Raw genomic sequence first — 21,866 nt, forward strand, 5'->3', positions numbered from 1 at the left:
TGGTATCTAAAATAGGTGGACTGAATTGCTTTGCAATTTTTACATGGGAGAGAATGATCCTAGCTAACAAACCTGCTATAGAGACATATATTTTTGTTTGTTTAAACTACAAGACATAAATTCTCATTGCCATCAATATGGGTTTTACATCTCATACTGACTTCTTATCCTGGGAGAGGGATTTTACTAAGGAAGGAGAGTATCAAATAATTAAGAAAAATTTAAAAAGGAACAAACACTCAAAAAGCACGGTACACTCTGTCTTTCCCAAGAACAGGTCTTAAATAATGGATATGAATCCATCAAGTCATTATAGTCCCTAGTGCTATGCTAAGAAACCATAGCTAAAAGGAAGAAAATTACTAATTTTTGCACTTTGTGACTTATATGTAATATTGTGGAGAAACTTCACAACTGCTTGAATGCGTCTCTACAAAAGTCTTAATAAAATCTCAAATGAAGACTCAGGATGGGAAGTCCTTAATCATTTCTGTGATCTTAATTGGCATTGATTTCTTGTCCAGCTCAGAGCTCTTTGTTTCCATGGGGAATACCTATTTTCACAGGAGTAGGAATGACATCAATCCAAAAAAGCAAATGAAGCTAAAATCAAGCATTTTTTACCTTGTTTCTGAAAAAAAGCCAGTAATTGACAGGAGCATTACTCATCACAGAATCTGAGGAGAAAGTCTCCTGAGAGCAATCCTTTTTTACTCCTTCTCAAAAATGCACATGTGTTTCCTTTCATTCTTTCCTCAGGGCATAAGGTGTCAAAAAGGAACAAAGCTTCTTAGACATGTTCACAGCTCAAATGCACTGCATGCTTGGATATGAAATCATCAGTTTCGAGTAATTGTAAGTAGACTCTATGCATCCATAGATGGTAAGTGTTAGAATGTATAAATAGGCATTTCCAGGAGGAAAGAAAACTCTAATGGACATCTCAGGATTTTGCTCAAGTACGTAGATGTGAAAGAGCAAGTCAATGCAATCCAGCCACACTGAACTGATGTAATGTCTCATGCAGCATCGGTGTCACAAAGCCAGTTTTGTGAGCTAACAGGAGACAAAGCCTGACCTGAAAACATAATTAACACTGAGGGTTAATCCAAATTAAACTAAAATATTTTCAGTGAGTCTTAGACATTTAGCCGCCACCTGGGTGAAACCACGGATAATTACCATAATGAGCCCGGACCTCTGAAACTAAAGGCAGGCTTTGGGTGGAGTCCACCAGGCTCTGAAGCAATTCACCACAACTTGATGACCTGGAAGAAAAGGAATAACAAATCTGGCCTGGCTCAACTGTGCAGTTCCTAGTTTGTTTGCAGAGAGCACCCACTTGTCCCTGTGAATAAGATGAACCTGTGACCCATTATGTATCAAGTGAATATCTCAATTCATCTGGAAGTCAGAAGAGATTAGAAGCTATAGCTCCACTCTCTAACTGTACATGGCTTGTATTAGATGGAGTAGATGCACAGGGTATGTTGCAGTTCTTGGCATTTGTAGTCTTCACAAGCACTCATTAAAAGGTAAAAATCCAATTAATCCAAGACAAGAGCTCAACAGGAAAAAAAGCCCGCAGTTATTTTAAGCTTATTTAGTTGCTTTTCCTGCTGTCCTTTCACACTATTTTTTTCTGTTGGATGACACAAAGGGAACTAGCACACTGGTGAGTTATTTCATTCATTTGTCTCATTCCAACTCCTCCAGTGATACAGAGAAAATAATTTAATTCCTTGGATTGAGTAATAAACTAATAAAGGATCTAATTTTGTAGATACATCATATTCCAGCGAGGAAAGATTTCTATAACTTTGGGCAGAAAAGAAAGAAAATAGCTTTCTTGGAGAAAGTCAGATCCTGAGCGTCTGGCTGGAAGCAGCTTCATCTTCTGCTGCAAAGCCTGATCCAGAGCAAGTGCTTTCAATAGGTTCAGTGGATCTCACACCAGGCACAAAATACTCACCAAGTCCCAGGATCAAGCATTTATTCCCAGAATTACCATCAGTATGTTAGAATTAATTGATCTGTAATGATAACACATATAGGTAACATAAAAAGAAATAAACTTCTTTGTCTTCTGACCCAGTTGGGAACTTGATCTGACCTGTTTCTCCTTTGACTTCAACTGACCCAGCTGCTATTCTTCCTATTCTCCAAAGCTTGCATTTTCTGAGAGGCTGGAAAGATGTAGATAGTAAGCAAACCATTAGCAAAATATCAAGTTTTGACTCACACTCTGCCCTAATCTGTACTGAGAGTGATCATGCCAGTCTGAATCTGACACTTCAGTAGTTTCACAAACTAAAGAAAAAAAGGGAGAGGGTCTAGCCCACGGCAGACAAACTGCCAGACAAATACTGTTGGGTTTACAAAGGTAGGATTCAATCAATTGCTGTGTCTGGCCTGCTCTGTTCCAGTGTGAAGTCAAGCATTCTATTAAGCCATTAATTTTCAGGGTGTAAAAGGGAAGTTTAGGGAGAAATCTAAAATAAAAAACTGCTACCTTTAAGACCCCTCCAAAACATCCAGGGCAAATTTGTTTCTGGTTTAATCAAACAGTTTAGATTTTCAATATCCAAGATCAGAGAATGACTTATTGGTAACAACACAATTTTATGGGGGAATAATTTAAATTTCCTTAATTAAATATGTATTTATACTGTACAATAACTTTCTTTCCATTATCTATTATTCTATCATTCCAGAATGAGAAGCTACAAACCATCAGAGACACACAGATATTAATATTTAACGTACTTGTTGATTTCTTTGCAGAGTTTCTCTTGTCTTTGTGAAAGAAGCCTGGAGCACAGCTATTAATCAGACTCCTGGCTTTTTTTTGATGATGTAGCAATGAGGCAACTATTTTGATTTAAGGAAAGAAGAGTTTCCTATTTAGGATCCACTGAGATATATAATCAAGTTAGGGTAACCAGGAGAGGATCCACATTCAATCAAAGTGTATCTATATTCCCATTATACCAATATTGGTAGGACTAAGTAGTCATTACAAAAATCAAACTTAAGAGGAGAAAATTCACCCAATTTAATTTGACAAGGGAATGATTATATTGTTACAAAGATGTAATTTCTTTTTGAGATCAGGACATACTTGGAGAACATCATTAGGCCTTCATTTCTTCGTCAAATCCCACAGGGTACCATAGATGCAACACCAGTAAACCCCACCATCAGAGAGCAAAACTGCTGCATTGCAGTCACTCCAAATGTAAGGGTCCTACTGCACCCTGGGTGATAAAATCAGTGTTGCCGCAGGATGGAGTTCAGCTGTGAAGCGCATTACCACCCTGCTACACTAGAACAGAGAGCACTGCTGAAAAGACAGCTTAATAATTTGCACTAACATTTAGCAAGCTGGACACCTTTATTCTTAGCAGTCTAGCACCTCAGGCATGAGAAAAATTCAAACTACAATATTAGTCTCCAGTACTTGAATTTAGTGCCAGACTGGCAAGCCCTGTTAATGATCCCTAGGTGTGTGATCCCACCAGATCTAAGCTCCACAGCCCACTCACTCCCTAAAGACTCTCTTGGGAGGCTGCTGTTAGAAGCAGCAATTAGCGTTGATTGAGATGAGATTCGTTATGATGCAGACATCTAAGAAAAACTGGACTAGAACCATTAAATCATTTTACTCAGATAAATGAACAGCCATTGGTGACAGCCAATGTTGGTAATGCCAAGAAAACTGGCTCTGAACTGATGACTTGGGAAGAGGTCTCTAAATCCTGAACCTAGTATTCTTAGTTTGAGAGAGAAAAGGACAGGATGAAAAGTGATTGTGCTCTTTCCTTTGTTATCAATGGGGAACAATTTAATGAGCAGTTTATTGAGACTTCAGCCACATTTATTATACATCTACTATTATTTCACTTGCCTCAAGTAAGGAATGTATTTTTTGCCCTTAGTCTTCCCGTAATTTAGATATTTCATCGTGGATGTCTGACCAGCCTCCACTTTGCTGGCTCAGAACCCTTGGTAAGAATCACTGGCAAAGCTGTTTTGCAGCACAGAAAAGAGTGGAGTCCCATAGATGGTTTAATAAAGGTAATGTCATTTTCAATTATACAGCACAAACACTCCAGTAAATTCTACGTCACATCACCAAGGAAACTCACTGCAATAATTCAGTCAAAGAGAGGATTTCTACAACAGTTTAATAATAACAATGTATTCTTCTCTGTTGCCCTTTACCCAAGGATATCAGTGCTTTTCACCAATATTAATTCATTTTCTAAACACAACTTCAGAGTGTAATTTCAGAAAATTAATTGACTATGACATTCCTACGTATCCTAACTGTTGATCCCTTGCCATCTCTCTGCAGAGCAAGAAAAATCCCCATGAACATCTCCAAATCACATGGTAAGAAATTCCTTCCACCACCCTGTGCTTTGTGCAACTGGTATCTTAGACATATGTAAAAGTTAAGGAAATATAATATTCTTGCATCTACTTTGCAGTTCATCCAAATTCTCTTTTTTGGTCCTCAATAAGAAGTATGCCAGCCTGCAATACATAAAGCCAAGAGTTACAAAGACTGCTGGGTAATAAAGGACATAAACAGATTATTTTTTAACTATGCCTCCTACCTTACCAGTCTGCATGCACAGTTTCTATAATGACATAAAATAGAGGATCAGGATCTCTACTCAAAGTGTTATGGTCAGAGAGAAAAATGGCATCGTAATGGTCAGAACTGAACAGAGCCCCAGGCTCATGAGATTTTCTTCTGTCCCCAGACACACTCTATCACGTGTCCCAGTGCAGCACATTTTTCTGATTCATGACTTGGTTTCCCTGTTCAGGGAAACAGACTTATTCTGTTTGCTGCAAGACTAATGTACAGGTTGATTCACTCCTGTGCTTTCACATCCTGGCCCAGGAGACAAAGAAAGGCAAAGTATTGTCCAGGCACTTTAAGAACTGACAGTACTGCAACTAATGGTTGCAGCTCATATTTTTAGTGCTGGCTTTTCCTCTAACTTGTTTTCCTTTCATTCTTTTCTCTTCATTCTCACATAGGTCAACTTGACCTATGCTCAGGTCACTGCAAGTCTCTTTATCGACTTTGTATCTCCAGTGAAGATTCATCTTTCCACTTTTCTAAATGTTAGTACTCTCTCTTTTCTTGGCAAACATGGATTTTTTAACACTGCCCCTGGCACGTTCAGATGCAAACTCTTATGTGTCGAAAGGGATATTGCAGGGGGAAAATGGGGAAAAAAATCATGTGTGTTGCCAGAACAAAAGGACTGGCCCACTGCACACAGTTTGGGAACACTACCCTAAAACCAGTGAAGGAATGGCAGAAGCAGAACACACAAGCTGTAAGTCAGTTTTTAATGAGACAAGTGTGATTTCAGGCTCAGAGGTAACTATTGATTTGATCATCACTGGAAGGGTAAAGATGCAGTTTCTCCCCTTCCTAATCTCTCCCTACGGCCCATCACCTTTCAGAAACATGATGTACAGAAGTAGCACAGAGCCAAAATGTCACAGCAGATCCAAAGAGTATTTTAGGACACAAGATGGCCATAGTTTGCACAAGAAACACAAACCTTCTAACTTATTCCTTAGCTGTAGGACATTAAATCCATACCAGTCCTTGCTGTCACCTGGGACTGTTCAGTATTTACACAAAGCTAACTATGGTTCACTAAGAGCAAAGTCAGCCCTTCTGCTTTTCCCCAGTGTTAGTTTATAAGAAAATCACACAAAAGACTTCACAAAATCACAGAATCACAGAATATGACAAGTTGGAAGGGTCACTGAATGTAACTCCTGGCCCTGCACACCATCCCCAAGAGTCACACCATGTGCCTGAGAGTACTGTCCAAATGCTCCTTGAGCTCTGTCAGGTTTGGTGCTGTGACCACTTCCCTGGGGAGCCTGTTCCGGTGTCCAACCACCCTCTGGGTGAAGAACCATTTTCTAATATCCAAACCTAATATCCAAACCTAAACCTCTTCTGACAAAACTTCAGGCCATTACCTCAGATCCTGTCACTGGTCAGTGCAGAGAAGAGATCAGTGTCTGCCGCTCCTCTTCTCCTCATGAGGAAGTTGTAACTGCAATGAGGTCTCTCCTCAGTTTCCTCCTCTCCTTGCTTAAGCGATGGTTTCCCCTCAGGGCTCTTCTCCTCCTTTGGATGCTCTCTAATAGCTTAATATCTCATATTGCAGAGACTAAAACTGAAGACACTATTCAAGATGAGGCCACCCCATTGCAGAGCAGAGTGGGACAATCCCCTCCCTTGACCAGCTGGTGATGCTTTGACTGATGCCCCCCAGGACATGGTTGGCCTTCCTGGCTGCCAGGGCACTGCTGACTCATATTCAACTTGCTGTCGACCAGGACCCCCAGGTCCCTTTCCTGGCACTGCTTTCCAGCATCTCATTTCCCAGCCTATAGGAACATTCAAGGTTGCCCCATCCCAGGTGAAGAATCCAGCACTTGCACTTGTTGAACTTCATGTGTTTGGTGATTGCTCAGTCCTCTAATACATGGAGGTCTCTCTTCAGGGCCTCTGCCTTCAAGGGAGTCAATAGCTCCTCTGAGTTTTGTCTCATTGCAAACTTACTCAGTGTCCCTTCCAGTCCTGCATACAAGTTATTTATGAAGATGTTTTAGAGCACAGGGCCCAAGATGGAGGCCTGTGGGACCCCACTAGTGACAGGTCACCAGTCTGATGTCATCCCATTCACTATTACCCTCTGTGCTTGACCCATGAGCCAATTGCTCACCCAGCATATGATGTGTTTATCCAGCTGTGTGTTAAGAATCCTGTGAGAGTATCAAAAGCTTTACTGAAATCCAAAAAGATTATATCAACTGGCTTCCCCAAATCACCTGGGGAGGTTACGTCATCATAAAAGGAAATCAAGTTTCATAAGCAGGACCTTCCTCTTATGAAGCCATGCTGGCTGTGACCAGTGACTGCACTGTCTTTCAGGTTTTTTTTAATAACTCCTTTAACTTTACCAGGCATTGAAGGGAGACTGACAGGCCTGTGGTTTCCAGGGTCCTCATTCTTGGGCTTCTTGAAAACTGGTGTCCTGCTGCAGCCAACAGTGAGAAGGCAAGCAGAAATTATATCCCCAAGAAATGCTCCTCCAGATCCAGAAATCTGTCAATCAGGTCTTTCCAGAGAGAGAATTGAGGTCTTTGTAATTGATCTCCCATAGTGGATTCTTGTTTTATACAAGTAACCCAGATCATTTCTGGATCTCTTGGAAGAGAGATCATACCTATAAACTCCTGAAATGGGTTTGATATGACAATATGTACAAAAGGACCGCTTCTGTTTTGCTGTGAACAGGCAAAAGTTGCCTGCCAGCAGGCAACTTCACATGGTTCCGACTTGTCTCCAATGGGCAGTGCATATGCTGAGGTCTGTTAAGAAGAGATGCATGTGTGCAGTCTGATGAATGGTCTCTCCTCAGGCAGCGTGCAAGAATGGTTTTTGGGGAACTCAGCAGTTTTTAGTGTGGTTCCTTAACCATTAGAGAGCCCAAGAGTGTTTGCAGTTATGCATTTTTCCTATTACTTCATATCACAACTCAATAAAAGAAGTACACAGAAGGGCATCTCAAGTTCTGTCAGTGCCAAAGAGAATTTTAAGTAGACACTAGAGTAGAAAACCTCATTGCTCTCTGCAAAGTGCTATTAGTATTGCTTATTTTGTTCCCTTGCTAACTCAAATGGGGGAGTGGAAAGGGGAGCAGAAATGCATCTGCACTGGAGTCACACTGTTCTGCCCACCTTCTGTCTCACAGAATGAGTCTAGTCCAAAGACCAGGAGCAGCCCTTCATCTGTCCACCCTCCCTTACAGGCCTGAGCAGGAACATTATGAAGGTGATTTCCACTTGCTCACCATGACCCAGCTGACTCCTTACTTTGTCAAAGACCATTACCAAAACCCACTTAGAGTGAATAAAGTTGGTTTCCAGCACCATTGCATTTTTCTGGCTTCCCTTTTCACAAAGTACAATGGTCTCCTTTCTGCCTTGAATTGCAATAGTTTTTGCAGGCACTGCCAAATGCTGGTGTAAGAACAGTGCTGTTGTTCTTTGGCACTCTGGGGAGATCTGTCTACAGGAAAATATTTTAGAGAAATGAGACTGCAGAGCTTTGAAGCTATCACTGCTGGACTAAAGAGCAGTTCACAGTATCCAGAGAGATTTAAAAACCTGTGCTCAAATCCTGAATCGAAAGTGGGCAGAGCCAAAAATAAAAATAAAATAATCCTTCTTCTGAAAGAGCAGTTTCCTTCTGATTAACTGGGAGTGTATTACTTGTGTCTAGTCTTTCCTCCTAGAAGAATATATATATATGTGTGTGTGTATATATACATATTCATATTTATCTCCTATTGCTTGCACTTTATAGCATGCTGTCCTGGTTTTAGCTAGGGTAGAGTTAATGTCTTTTCAGTAACTGTTACAGTACTGTGTTTTGGATTCAGAATGAGAATGGTGTTGGTAACATGCTGATGTTTTGGTTTTTGCTAAGTTGTATTTATCCTAAGTCAAGGATAAAGTCACTTGTCTCATGCCCTGCAGTGGGAGGAGCATAGCTGGGACTGGTGATCAAAGGGCTATTCCACACCATAGAATGTCATGCTCGATATGTAATCCAGGGGGAGTTACCTGGAAGGGGGGTTGAGCTGGATGAGGAAAGGGGAGTCTGGTGTTGGTCAGAGGGCGGTGAGCAGTTGCATTGTGCATAACTTGTTTCCTTTTTATTATTTACCCTAATTATTGTATTTTACCTTATTTTCAATTATTAACTGTTCTTATCTCGACGCACAAGTTTTACATCGATTCTCCTCCCTGTTCTGCTGGAGGAGGGGATGGGGAGAGAAAGGAGGGGGTGAGAGAGTGACTGTGTGGTGCTTGATTTCCTTCTGTTCTTAAACCACCATGCATACACGCATTTTAGGAGTAATAAAACCTGCCTACTTTAAAACTTATGGAAAATACCTGAGACATAACACTTAGAAAATTACTGAAATACACTCAGATCAGACTAATTCTGATTCTCTTCTACAACTGTATATATATCGATACACAAAACCACAAATACACATATATATATATATACATGTAAACTTCAACAGAAATAATATTTCCAGCAATCTGATTTATTCTCAATTTTGTAAATATCCTAGATTAGACTGGACTTGAATGGTAGCAATAGCAATGAACAATTTCTCAAAGGGTTTGGCCTTATTACTGAACTACTCTTGTAATAAGAATGCCTGAGACCAAAAGCTTGTTTATATGGTCTGCTGCCTCCTTGCATGAACTATTGACCATCTGTGTGAGAGTTTCCTGGGAAATGGACTGAATTCAAACATTTGAGGACCTCATACCGGCAATAATGGAAAAAAAAAAAACCCTCTTATTTTCCCCCAGAATCAAAGGCTTAATAAAAGTAACTCAATTTGAACTAGACTGTGTTGCCAGGAGCTACAGGGGGGAGAATGAATACTGAGAGATTTCTAAGGATGTATTTTCATTTACAAAAAAGTTTCAAAAGGAAAAGAAAATGTATGAGAATGGGAATAAGGACTGAAATGCAGTGAATGCTAGATACTAACACATGACACAGAATAGAAAGCCATTGCAGTCACAAATATCCAAGGCACAGATTTGGAGAACCACATCCTAATTTCTGAGGTCTCTTTTGACATTAGCCATGTATTACAAGCGTGGTGCCTATTCAGAGCCCTGTTAAAGACACTTGCACACTGTGTGCAGGCAGGCAGGGAGTTAAAGGCTTTATGAGTTTTTTATTAAACTTTGGGAGCATGCTTCCATGACATGGCTCTCTGATGAATCATGAATTTAACACAATTTACACTGTGATTGCTATGAGCTGTGAGCGTGCACATAATTTTTGCAGTTTGGCAAACAAACATACATTCAATAAAGAATATTAAACTGGTGACTTCCCAACCCCAGCCCAGCCTTGCAGGTGAAAGTTTGGGAGGTTTGGGTGACTGCAGGCTGCTGATCCTGTTAAACTGATGTAAGCCTTCCTTAAACATTTATGCATGAAGACATTAAAGACTGAGTGATTAATTTCCATTTATTTGCCATCTTTAACATACACTGATACAAACAGCAGGAGCAGATGAAAACGTGCTGGCTTCCTGGCTGTTTGCCTATCCCATTCCCAGAGTTTACTGGCCATTAATTCAGGAAGACCAAAAGGGAACTTGGACACATCTCAATTGCTTCTGTTATTAATTTGAGATTTTAGAATAAAATCACTGCTAGATTGGTTAATTTGGGAGCCTATAAAACACAGCAGTGGAGGGACGGGGACTTGTACATTTTGCTGGTCTGTCCTGGAGTCAGTGATCTTCAGGATAGTGGCAAAGACATGGGGGAGAATGGCAGTGTCTTTAACTGACTAGTCCTTCCAGTAGCAAAATTTGTCTCTCAACATTCAACCCTTCCCTTTTATCAAATGCATTTACCAAACTTTCAAACAAGTTTAATCCAATCAATTCCAAATCACTTTCAAATTTATATCAGTATAACTTCGCATCTAGGAAAACCTTTGATGAGCTCTTTACCAGGCCTAAATACTACAAGCTCTCAAGTATACTCTTCATTTTAAGCACATTCCTCAAACCTATTGATCTCAACCCACTTCAGTGGATTATAAACATGTACTTAAAGTTGGAGACCTATATCTGCTTGCTTAATACAAATTTGTCAATTCTGAAGTGGACTAGATTTAGATACACTAAAAATGAAGCTAATCCTTTAATATTTTCCTGATTTGCATAGACTTCTCACAGGTTCATTATTAAACATATTTGGGAGCTTGCTGTACTGAAAATCAAAGCACTGCAATAGCAATGAGTCTAAAATGATAGACTGGATGGTCAGATCAGAGTTTTTGTTCTATGTCTCCATGTGATAGCCATGAATTCATAAATAATCAAGAGTCAGGAACAGTTCAAAGGGCTTCCTGGGAATAGAAGGAGGGAAGGGGAACTTGCTCAACAGATAAGGAGGTTGCATTGCTGATCGTTCACATGGGTACATTCAGCATCTTTCAGGAAAATAGACCTCTAACATCCTAATCTGGTTGTACACTGTAAGTATAGTTCTACTGTTTCTGCTGGAGATGAACTACAGTACTCCTGGAGTTGCTTTTGAAAGACCTTAAAGTCTCAGTTGCATCACAGGAAGGAAAAGTCACTTCATGCTGCACTACCAGCAGGGAGGAGAAGAGAACTTGGGAGTGAAGTTAAGCCTGGGAAGAAGTGAGGAGTGGAGACCAGATGTTTTTAATATTTAGGTTTTATTTCTCGTTATCCTACTCTGTTTTCATTGGTAATAAATTAATCTAACCTCCCCAAGCTGAGTCTGTTTTGCCCGCGACAGTAGCTGGTGAGTGATCTTTCCCTGCTCTTATCTCCACCCAGGAGCCTTTCATTATATTTTCTGTTCCCCACCCATTTGAGGAGGGGAGTCATAGAGCAGCTTTGGTGGGCACCTGGTGTCCAACCAGGATCAACCTACCACAGTGTTATATTATTTGGTCTTTTATCTTGGCTTCTCTTATCCATCTCTTTTCTAAGTTATCAGATTCTTCTTATGCTTCTTCACAGGGAGTTTTGTTCCATGCTTGATATTTTGCTCAGACTTTTCTGAATCCCCTCTAAGTCATCCATATCCTTTCCAGAAGGAAATGGCCAGTACCTCATACAACACCAAGAGCAGACTGCAGTGCTGATTTACATAATGGCCTTATTAATAGGAGCTAGTCTTTAAAAGCTTTTTTTTTTTTTTTGCACAAAGTCACCAATAACCTAATAGACAAAAATACCCAGAGCTACAAATGTACAAAATTACAGTGGAATGTATCAATTTCATTTCAGAGAGCAGAAGATAATAGCAGCTGTGGAAAATTAGATATGCTGCACTGGAGGGAAGAGGGTTGGTGGAGGTGGATTTATTGTTATTGATCTATTTATCTATTTATTTTTGCTTTTGTTACCATGACCTCGTTATAATTCATTGATTCTGAGATTGAAAATTTGAAGGAAGGAGCCTTACTTGGTTGATATGGCAAATATACATTATTTTAAATATTACTCCCCTAGTGATTACTTGTCAGTGTCAGTTAATGCTCAAAAATGAAGGAAATTTCTTCCAAAGCCCAGAAAGCAAAACAAGGAATAACTAGTTTTTGCCTCTCTTAATGCAAGAATTAGAAGGCATCCCATGAAATTTCCAGGCAATGGATTCAGAGCAGCCAGAACTTCATCACATAACTCTGAGTTAAACTTTGGAACTCCTTTTTGCAGGCTATGGTTCATGCCAGAATATTACACTGCTTCATATTTTGAGGGGAAAAAAAAACCTAAAAAGAAATATTAAACAAAGATGCCATCTCTAGCTCAGGAAATTCTCAAACCAGGTCACTGGGTCTGAGAACATCTACAAGAAAAGCACTGAATGCTTTTTCTGCTCTGAAGCTCTTCCTTACGTATATATATACACATATATGGAGATAGATATGCTAGTAACTACTACCAAAAGCATTATAAAGGTCTAAGCAGTCGCTGGCCTCACTCAAGTATGACTCTTCCTGTCATTTGTGTGTTCCAGTTGAGAGGATTTGAGTCCTGGGAGAGGTTTCTCTTTATTCCTCATCTTTTTCCACTACTACTGTCATTGATATTGCTGTCACTTTTACTGTTAATCACACCATTATTATGAATCACAATAGTCGTTGACATACCGTCTTTCATCTCTATTAATAATTTTACTGTATCTTATTTCAAGTACCATCATATATCAGGGAAGGACTATACAGAACCGTTGTGCTCACCACTGAATATTCACATAAAAATCCCACAAAGCTTCTAATTGGTATAGACCAAGCACATAAGCAGTATGAGTGGAGGCACATGAAAAAGTGGTGTGGTGTCACTTACCTGAGGTGATTTATTGGGTTGTTTCAGTCCCAACTAATTGACAACACTGCCAAAGGCCAATACATTTTAAAGCATGACCTTGTCTCACCCCTGATGCACCTCTGACATCTTCTTTACTTGGACTCAGTGTTGAGATGGAGGGTGCACGTGACAGTTATCCTTCTAGTCCCTGGCTTCCAGAAGGGAAAACAACAGAACCAGATGGTAATGGAATAGAGTGAATTGAAGCTACTTAGGTGAGGACCGAGGTGCCAGTGCAGGTCCTTCATGTACGGGGAGTAGGAAAAGGTCACTTTTAGCTTCAGTGTAGAGAAGTTGGGGAAAAACTCCAAAATAATTTCAGGGAAAAACTGCATGGGTTTCACTTCCACATCTCTCAGACCATGCAACCAACTTCTCTTCAGTTATCAGCATCCTGTGTGAGCTATTACTAACTATGGTCTCATCCTCACACAAAGTATTTTTATTTATTTTTATTTGTGGTTTTGTTGTTGGTTGGGTTTTTTTTTAATGAACTCTGACAAGCAGCACAGAGACCCGTAAAAGGGTAAGTATTGTTTTCTCTTGTAAACTCTGACAGAAGGTGAATGAGACTGTGCCACAGTATCTGCTATACACCTCTAAGTTGACCAAGATAGTTCCTTCACATGAGATAAAACAATATATTCCTGACAATCCTGTAATGTGAACATACACACCAGTAAGTTGTCACATGTTCCTCTCAAAGGAGCTGGTCCAACGTGCAAGGTTAGTAAATGGAAAAGTTTCCCTATGTCCTTAGTAAATCTTGTATCAGTCCCCAGCTGCTTCATGAACATCAAAATAACTTCCAGCGCAACTCCAGCCAAAGTGGATTTTGCAAAAACAAGTTTCAGAGCTTAAAAACTCAAGAAGAATCTAAGAGACGAAATACTTCCAATGGCCCCACAATGTGTCAGCGCATTAACCATGGGCTTCTCTGTAAGAGTGAAGGAAATTCCCTCCAAACAGATAAACCTGAGGACCTCTCTTTTGGCATGCCCACTTCAAGTCATCTTCAAAAGTGCTAGCTTTTGGAAACCTTTAAAAACATGGTCTCCAAAAAAGGGTGCTAGAAACCAAACCATCAAAAAGAAGTACTCAAAGGACTAGTCCTGAGAAGCAGGACTGTTACTGTTCTAAGGTGGGGATTTTTAGGGGTTCCAAGGGGGGTTATTTTAGGGTTGGGTTTGGGTTTTTTTGTTGTCTGTTTGTTTTTAAGCCAGAATGATTTGGGAATGAACAGGAATGAGTTTTATGCTCCCTACCATACTCTCTGCTGCAGGTCTCTCACCATCTCCACAATAAATTTCCAGCTGCCACCACGTTTTAATTCTAAACCCATAAAGAATTAAACATAGCCTCAGCTGAGAGCATCTGACCATCTCAGGTCTCAGAGGGCGGCTTGGTTTGAGCATAACTGGGTCACCCTGCAGTGTTCAGACTCACAAAGTGAGCATCACATCCTGCCACACCAATCAATCTTTTCATCAGCATTAAAGAGTTCAAGGCTGAGCATCAAGTCGGAGTTTCAATCAGGATTTACTGCCTTTTCATTTTGCTTCACAGGCTGACAAGTGGGCTTGAACACATTTCAATATGCTGATTCTTCTTTATAAAAGCAATTACAAGCAGAGAAGCACAGAACAACCTCAGCTGCTGGAAAGGCCCAATTGAATTTTTGATTTAGTAAGAGGTGGTTAGCACCATTAATGAGACCTACCAAGGACCATGAATGATTTGATCTAACAGAACTCTAACAGAGCCCAGATTCAGAACAAGGAAAGGCATATTCATTTTATTTACCTTTTTTTACCTGCAATCACCTCATTATAAGTCTCAAAACCAAATTATCACACAAATTCTGTGAATTCATTTCCCATTGATAAAAAAATAGATATGATTAACATGGTTTAGCATTGCAGAAGTACCAGCCATCTTCATATTAGTCTAGTTGAAGGCTACTCCAGTTTGGATTAGAATGATTTTTATTCCAATGCCCTTGGTTGACGGGTCATTTATTCCAGTGCATTATCTTTGGTAATGCTGAATACAGTTACAGGCATCCATAAATGAGCTGCATTATTTAAATTTACTTCCTTGAGAAACTCCGGCAAACTTCCATGTGTGTTAAGCTCAGTAGTGATTTTGAAGGATAGGGAGTAGGCAGATGGTGCTATTCCAGTGAACCTCCTTTAGGATTGATGAAGGGAGGCTGTATTCAACTGTGGGACAACCTCTTGAAAGATACCAATGAGCAACACTGTAGTAATTCATTTTCACACCTATATGTTTCCCCCAGGCCCAACCTACTGCCTGCCATTTCAGCTGTACTTTTACCAGCTTCCTTATGGCTTCTCTGAGCTGCCACCCACCCGTTCTGGACCTACAGGTCATCAGTCTCATGCTTCCAACATGTTCTTCCTCCTACACTTTCAGTGGTACTTATAAAATAAGCAGCCGTGCCCCATTCCACTAAGGCTTGTATGACCTTTAATTATTTTGGCCATGACACTACAGCAAGGTCCTCCAGAGCCAAAAGGATGAGCTGTTATATTTAGTCACACACAGATCTCTCACTGTGCCTGTACTGAGTCACACTGCACATGGGTCTAGCGTAACAGGAGCTGTGGATAAGAACTGTGTCACACATTTACTTCTAGATCCCATCAGCACCTAATCTCTGCTCAGGACCTTGGCCTCTTGCTTGCAGCAATTGGATAGCACAGACACTCTGCATCAAGGTCACATTGAGGATATGAATGAAGGAGAGGGAGAGGAAATATTTTCTAATTCATTTTCATAAGCAAAAATATTCTCCACTTCTTCCTGCACTCAACTAAGCCTCCTCCACATTAGTTATTCCGTGGAGGTCCTTTTATAATGGTTGACAAGTTGACTCAAGGCATGTAAATCCCTCGGGGAATATTTTTTTAAGGAAAAGAAAAAAGGAACCCGTCTTAGCGGTACTCCAGCACGCATATCAATAAGAGAACTTCAGCAATCACTTCCTGGGTGTAATTACATTCATCTGCATCTGTGACTAAGTGACCTGTCAAAGTGTCAAAGAATCTAGTTAGGGAATGAAATTATTCTCTCATAACAACAGCCCATGTCAACACCTGTACTTCTCCTATTTTCATTTTAGCTGTACAGAAATGGTCTAGGCTTGCTGTTAAGCAATGTCTGTGGTGTATGGCTGCAAAGGTGTCTCTCCTAAGCAGGTAAGATCAAGTCCTAGCGTGATGATACTAAATCTTAGCTAACATCCTTGGAGGATTTGAGGAAAGCCAGGTTAATAAAGAGTGTCCCTAAAAGGGTTAAATTTCATCTGGCATGGGAGGAAGGCGGTGTACATCTTTTTACATTTTTGAAAAGTTACAATTATTATGCTGGCAGCAAGAATTTTTTTACACAGGCCAATACATAATGGTCAAGGGCCATAAATTGCAAATTAGGCTAATTTCACAAGTTAACCTCAATGAATTAAGAATCACTTCTTCCACCTCTATGACACCACTTGACTTCTCCCTGGGTAAATGCCACTGATCTGTGACTGTCACCACTGAATCCCAAATGGGTTCTTCCACTTCGACAAATGTGAGCTGTGTTACTGAATGGACAACAGAGGAGGAACAATGCAAGTAGCAGACAGTAACACCACATTTATAGAGGACTATATAAGAAATGGTTAGAGAATTGATCTAAGAGGTCTGATCCAGGGTTATTCAGAGGTTACTCCTGATCCAAACCACAAGTTTTAGGGGGATTCTTGTAGCCTTAGGAAGGACCACTCCTGGGGGTTTAGAGCATGGTTAACTTGAGGCACAAGTTACTAGCTTCTTTCTATTTGTCCTTGATCTCTATGGGAAGGCACTGGTATCCAAAAATCTGTTGAAGATATTGATTTTTAAAATCAGGCTCACTGAGGTACTGAAATGGTAGTCTGTACAACCTATATGTCCCTCCCTGCCATCCCCCAGACTCCTAAACAAACTGAGAACTGACATTACCTGTGGGGCACCTCACAGGTTCAGTAAACAAGCTGACTGTTTTCAGATCTCATTTCCCAGTAACACACGTAGCCTAAAGGTGCCTGGAAAACTGTCAGTGTGACCCACACCTGGGAAAGTATGAACATCCCTGTCAGAGAACAAATGGACTCAGAAGAACATAGCATAGCCTCATAAATAATTTTAGCCTGGGTTCAGAGTACCCTATGTAGAAGGCTCATTTTTGCTTTATATAATTTTCCAGCCAGATTGCAGATATATACCTCTTCCCCTGTTCTGGGCAGAGAAGATATTTTGCTCAAGACCCTTAACAAATGATGAGTCAGAAATGGCAAGCCAAGGAGAAAAATCTACTGACTGATGTGCAGAAAAGAGCATCTTCATAAAATACAGCTAGGTTGGGCTGTTTCTGAGCACATGATATCATATAAAGGACCATAAAATTACTTTCTGCTTAAGTAGAGATACTAGGGACTGTGGCAGCACTTAAAAAGTTTCCCACCACTCTCTGATGTGATGTGGACAGGAAAAAAACTTCTGCCCACGTGAGCTCAACTTGATAGGAAAAGCATATACCTTGTGTCTGTGGCTGCAGCTCTCTCGGCATTAGTTACAAATTAAGTTGAGGTGAAAGGAAACAAGATGTCTTCTGCATCAAAGCCAACTGAACTCACATTTCTAAAAATATTTGCTTTGCTGAAACATGGAGATGACATGAAGTTATTACCAAACTGATACTGCTCACAGTGTCAGGTTCAACAAAACTGAACCATGTAGCAAGTGTGTCATCGTCTTGTAAATACCATAAGCACATGCTGAATTGCTCTGAAGGGTCATTTTTGTGTTTTGATCTTTTAAACACCATTTTTTTTCTTTTATTCAGAGTGACATTTTTCTAGATAACCTTTCATTTTGTTTCTAAATATGGAACAGATAGCTGGAGTATTTCAGTTCTGTTAGAACTGAGTTTTGTTTGGTTATAAGTGACATTTATATTAATCATTTTACCACACCCTCTGAATTTTGTTTTATCTGGGAAAAAAAGTGATCTTTCCCTAATTTTGAATTTGGCATGGAACAGAAAGTGTTTTGTATTCAGATCTTTTTATGACAGGTACTTTACCATAAACTCACTGACATTTCCTTTCTTACAGGAAGTTTTGTGCAGGTATTTTCTCTTAACGTATAAGAAACTGCAGCTTCATTATGACTCCTTGATGACTAGTACTGCACAGTTTAGTATGACAGCTGTTGCTCTGCTTTGCTGCTGCCCCACTGCTGTGCCCCACTCAGAGATTCCATGACCCATACAGATTGCATAAATTCACACCACACTCATTTCCCACTCCAGTACATGTCTCTTATAAGCAGTGGGTCACCTAAATGAATATCAGTTTTGTCTGTGAAAGGTTTCAAATGTACAAGTTTTCAAGGATAGAGTCATATTAATTTGAGAATATAAAGTAGTAAAAAGAAAATAAATATTTTTTAGAACATTCAAGTAGTATCTCATGTATAATTATTTAATCAAGCCAACTCCACCTTCAGTTATTCCCCTGGCATTCAACAGGCACTGCAGACTGGATGTTACAATCTGCTTAATGAACTCCATGCGGTTTCTTCAAGAGATCTCTGATCACTAAAATAATGAAGGATGATGAAGCTGGGTGAGCAGGGCCAGACTGAAAATCTGCTTGCCCTGTGAGAGACAAGCTAAGCAGAGCACCCCTATTAATTAGTTACTGATATGACTTTGAAAAGCATTAGATAAAACTAATTAAGATTAAAAAAATCAACTGAAGCCTCCACAATGAGAAGCAGCAGCTGAAGGACAGGATCCAGCACATGGAGAAGTCAGATCTTGTTAACAAGGAACAAGAGAGCATATATGTTGTTGTTTGGGACACTACTGTCGTGATTACTGTAGCATTTTTTCAAACATGAGTATTATGAGATATTCTCAAGGTTTTACCTAGTGCTAGGTAGGGTTAAAACAGATACAGCAAAGAATAGGAAACATTAAATTCTATTAAGGCAATTGAACTATTGATTAGAGACTGAATATTATTAATCACCTAAACATTTGAGTGTGTTAATTTAAACATGGCTGATGGACCTGAATGTCAAGGCCTGGTCATGATGCTGCTGCCACGGGGCAAAATTCTACCATCGTAACAGCAGTAAATCCTTATGTTATAGGAAGGAGAAGACTGAGCTGGAGAGTTTTCTCCTTGGTCATGGTTTATAAATATCTATTTCCTCTTTTTCTTTTTAAGGATTATCTCCTCTACCCGGACACCCAGAGGTAAAGGGCTGTTCAGTCTGGAGAAGAGAAGGCTTCAGGATGTTATAGCACCTTCCAATGTCTAAAGGGGACTTACAGGAAGGCTGGTGAGGGACTTTTTGCAAGAGTAAGAAGCTATAGGACAAAGGGGAATGACTTTAAGCTGAAAGAGGGCGGGTTTAGATTGGTTATTTGGAAGAAATTCTTTACTGCGAGAGGGGTGAGTCACTGGAGCAGGTTGCCTGGAGAATCTGTAATTTCCCTGTTCCTGGAAGTGTTCAAGGCCAGGTGGGACAGAGCTCTGAGCAGCCTGGTCTAGTGAAGGCATCCTTTCCCATGGCATGAGGTTTGGGACTAGATTTATAAGGTCCCTTTCAACCCACGCCAGTCTATGATTTGTCAGAACTTAAAATTCTTTTGTCATTCTGGATATATCAAAGATACTACTGCAGGCATGACTCAGGGTTTGCCAAGTGAAATTCTGTGGTATGTGTTCTGAAGGACATGGGACTTGAAAGTTGAAATTACTTTTTTCTGATTTGTGTCTTGCGTTACAAAAATTCACCAGAGTAGGCAACACAAGGAAGTTGCACAACTCCAGAGGATGGACTCTTCAGTCTTACGTAATTAGTCCTTTGAATTGTAGAAAGTAATGATTCTGAGTTTGGATTTATGAGCTAAAGAGGCTTCTAGTTATTTTCTTTCTGAAAAGGATAGACACAGTGATTTCTTAGAGCATCAGAGAACCACACAATGGTGTTGTGCAACGCAGGAAGGAGCTGAGGAGGGAGCAAACTGTTTCTTGGGAAACCAAAGATAGTTATTCATCACTTTCACTAAAAGAACTTTGACTTCTTGTAACTCTTCCATTGTCCTGCAGTTCTGTTCTTCTACTTGTCCACTGAAGACCTGATTTCTTCCTCCATATGTGACCTATCAGTCTCTTTTTAAACCAGCTGCTCTCTATTTTCTACATAAATGCCATAAATGAGCACATTCTACCAGTTATTATCCAGCACATCAGGTTAAGAACAGCCTATTACTTATTTATGACTGAGTTTTCAAGACTGCATGAAAAACTCCAGGTACCAATAAACAGACCACTGTCTTCCATTTTCTGGGTGTTTTTCAAGATTAAATCAAATGATTAATGATCTGTTTCTACTCAATGTTGTGTGAACTTCTATTGGTAATTACTATGCTCAAGCAAACCTTTTATGCACAAGGTGTGCATGAATAGTTCTGCAGGCACTCTACACAAAGCATCATTCTCTTTCTTGAATTCACACATCTTTATGTCAAAATATATAAAACTATATCTCTATGAAAACACCAGTACAAGTATATCTGAAGCAGTCAGAATGACACATTCACAGACATTTTTTATCTGTGAATATAAGCAACTATACAAGAGACCACATACTCATCTTCAGGTAAAAACCTGGTTGCACATATTCTGGTACAAACACATTCACACACAAGCCATGATCGAACACAGTCACTGCTGCACATGAAAATAATAAAAAGCTACACTCTGCTCCATTTGTGAAGCCAGAAAGGGTCACATAATAGAACTTGTACTGTCTAAATGAACCACATCTGAATTTCATTCCATTTCAGTTCACACTTGAATTTCTCAGCATAGTAAATCCTCTTCAAGCCTGTGAGACATGAGTAATGAAGACAACAATGTCAATGATATAAAATTAATAGTGCAAAATGGCAATAAAATGGGAAAATTCCAGCACTGCCCATAAAAGCATATTAGCCTGACCTGTATTTACTCTCCTTTTCTGGAGAAATTAGCTTGTGTCTCAAAGCTTATGGGAAACACTAACAGTAATGAAGCAGAAAAATGATGAATGTTAAAATATTAGGGTGATCTGTAGATGTTTGTAAGCTTGTCCCTCTTCGTTGCCCATGTACTTTTGATGAGCTTGCAAAGTTTTAAACCTTCTAAATTTAAGACAGAGCAGTTTTATTTCTTTCAAGCTACAGTGGAAATAATTTCCTTATCTATCATTTAGAATGGTTTAATACTTTCATTAATCCACACATCATAAAGCAGAAAGTGATTTTTATGTCTCTCCCAGTCAGTCATCGTGCCTCCCTGAAAATGGAAAATGACTGTTTTCTGCTGATTCTGAAGTTAAACTTAAGGCCAGTATGTTCACAATCCAGGTTAGTTGTGAAGGTAACATTTTAAAGGCAGACAGAACAGGTGCCATCTCTGCTCTGTCTTTGTTAGGCAAATTGATGACCTTTGATATGTTGCAGGATCTGATTGCAAGGAAGCAGTACCCTGTCACATTTGATGGAAACCACATAAGAGTGTTTAAGACTGTTTAGAGAAACAGTGGTTCTTGTTATCCGCAGGAACCAGGCAACCTCTTACAGGTGTCCTTGTCTCTGGATGTAGTGTCCTCAGAAGCAAAACATGACAAATAATTTCAAAAACTCATTGAAAGAACTGACAAGTGGCTGGAGACAAACAATCAAGACACAGCTACCTGAAAAGATAGTTGGTATGGGCTTCAAGCAGTACACTCCTAG

Source organism: Corapipo altera, unplaced genomic scaffold (assembly GCF_003945725.1).
Source record: "Corapipo altera isolate COAL_440 unplaced genomic scaffold, ASM394572v1 56, whole genome shotgun sequence".
Classification (NCBI taxonomy): Eukaryota; Metazoa; Chordata; class Aves; order Passeriformes; family Pipridae; genus Corapipo; species Corapipo altera.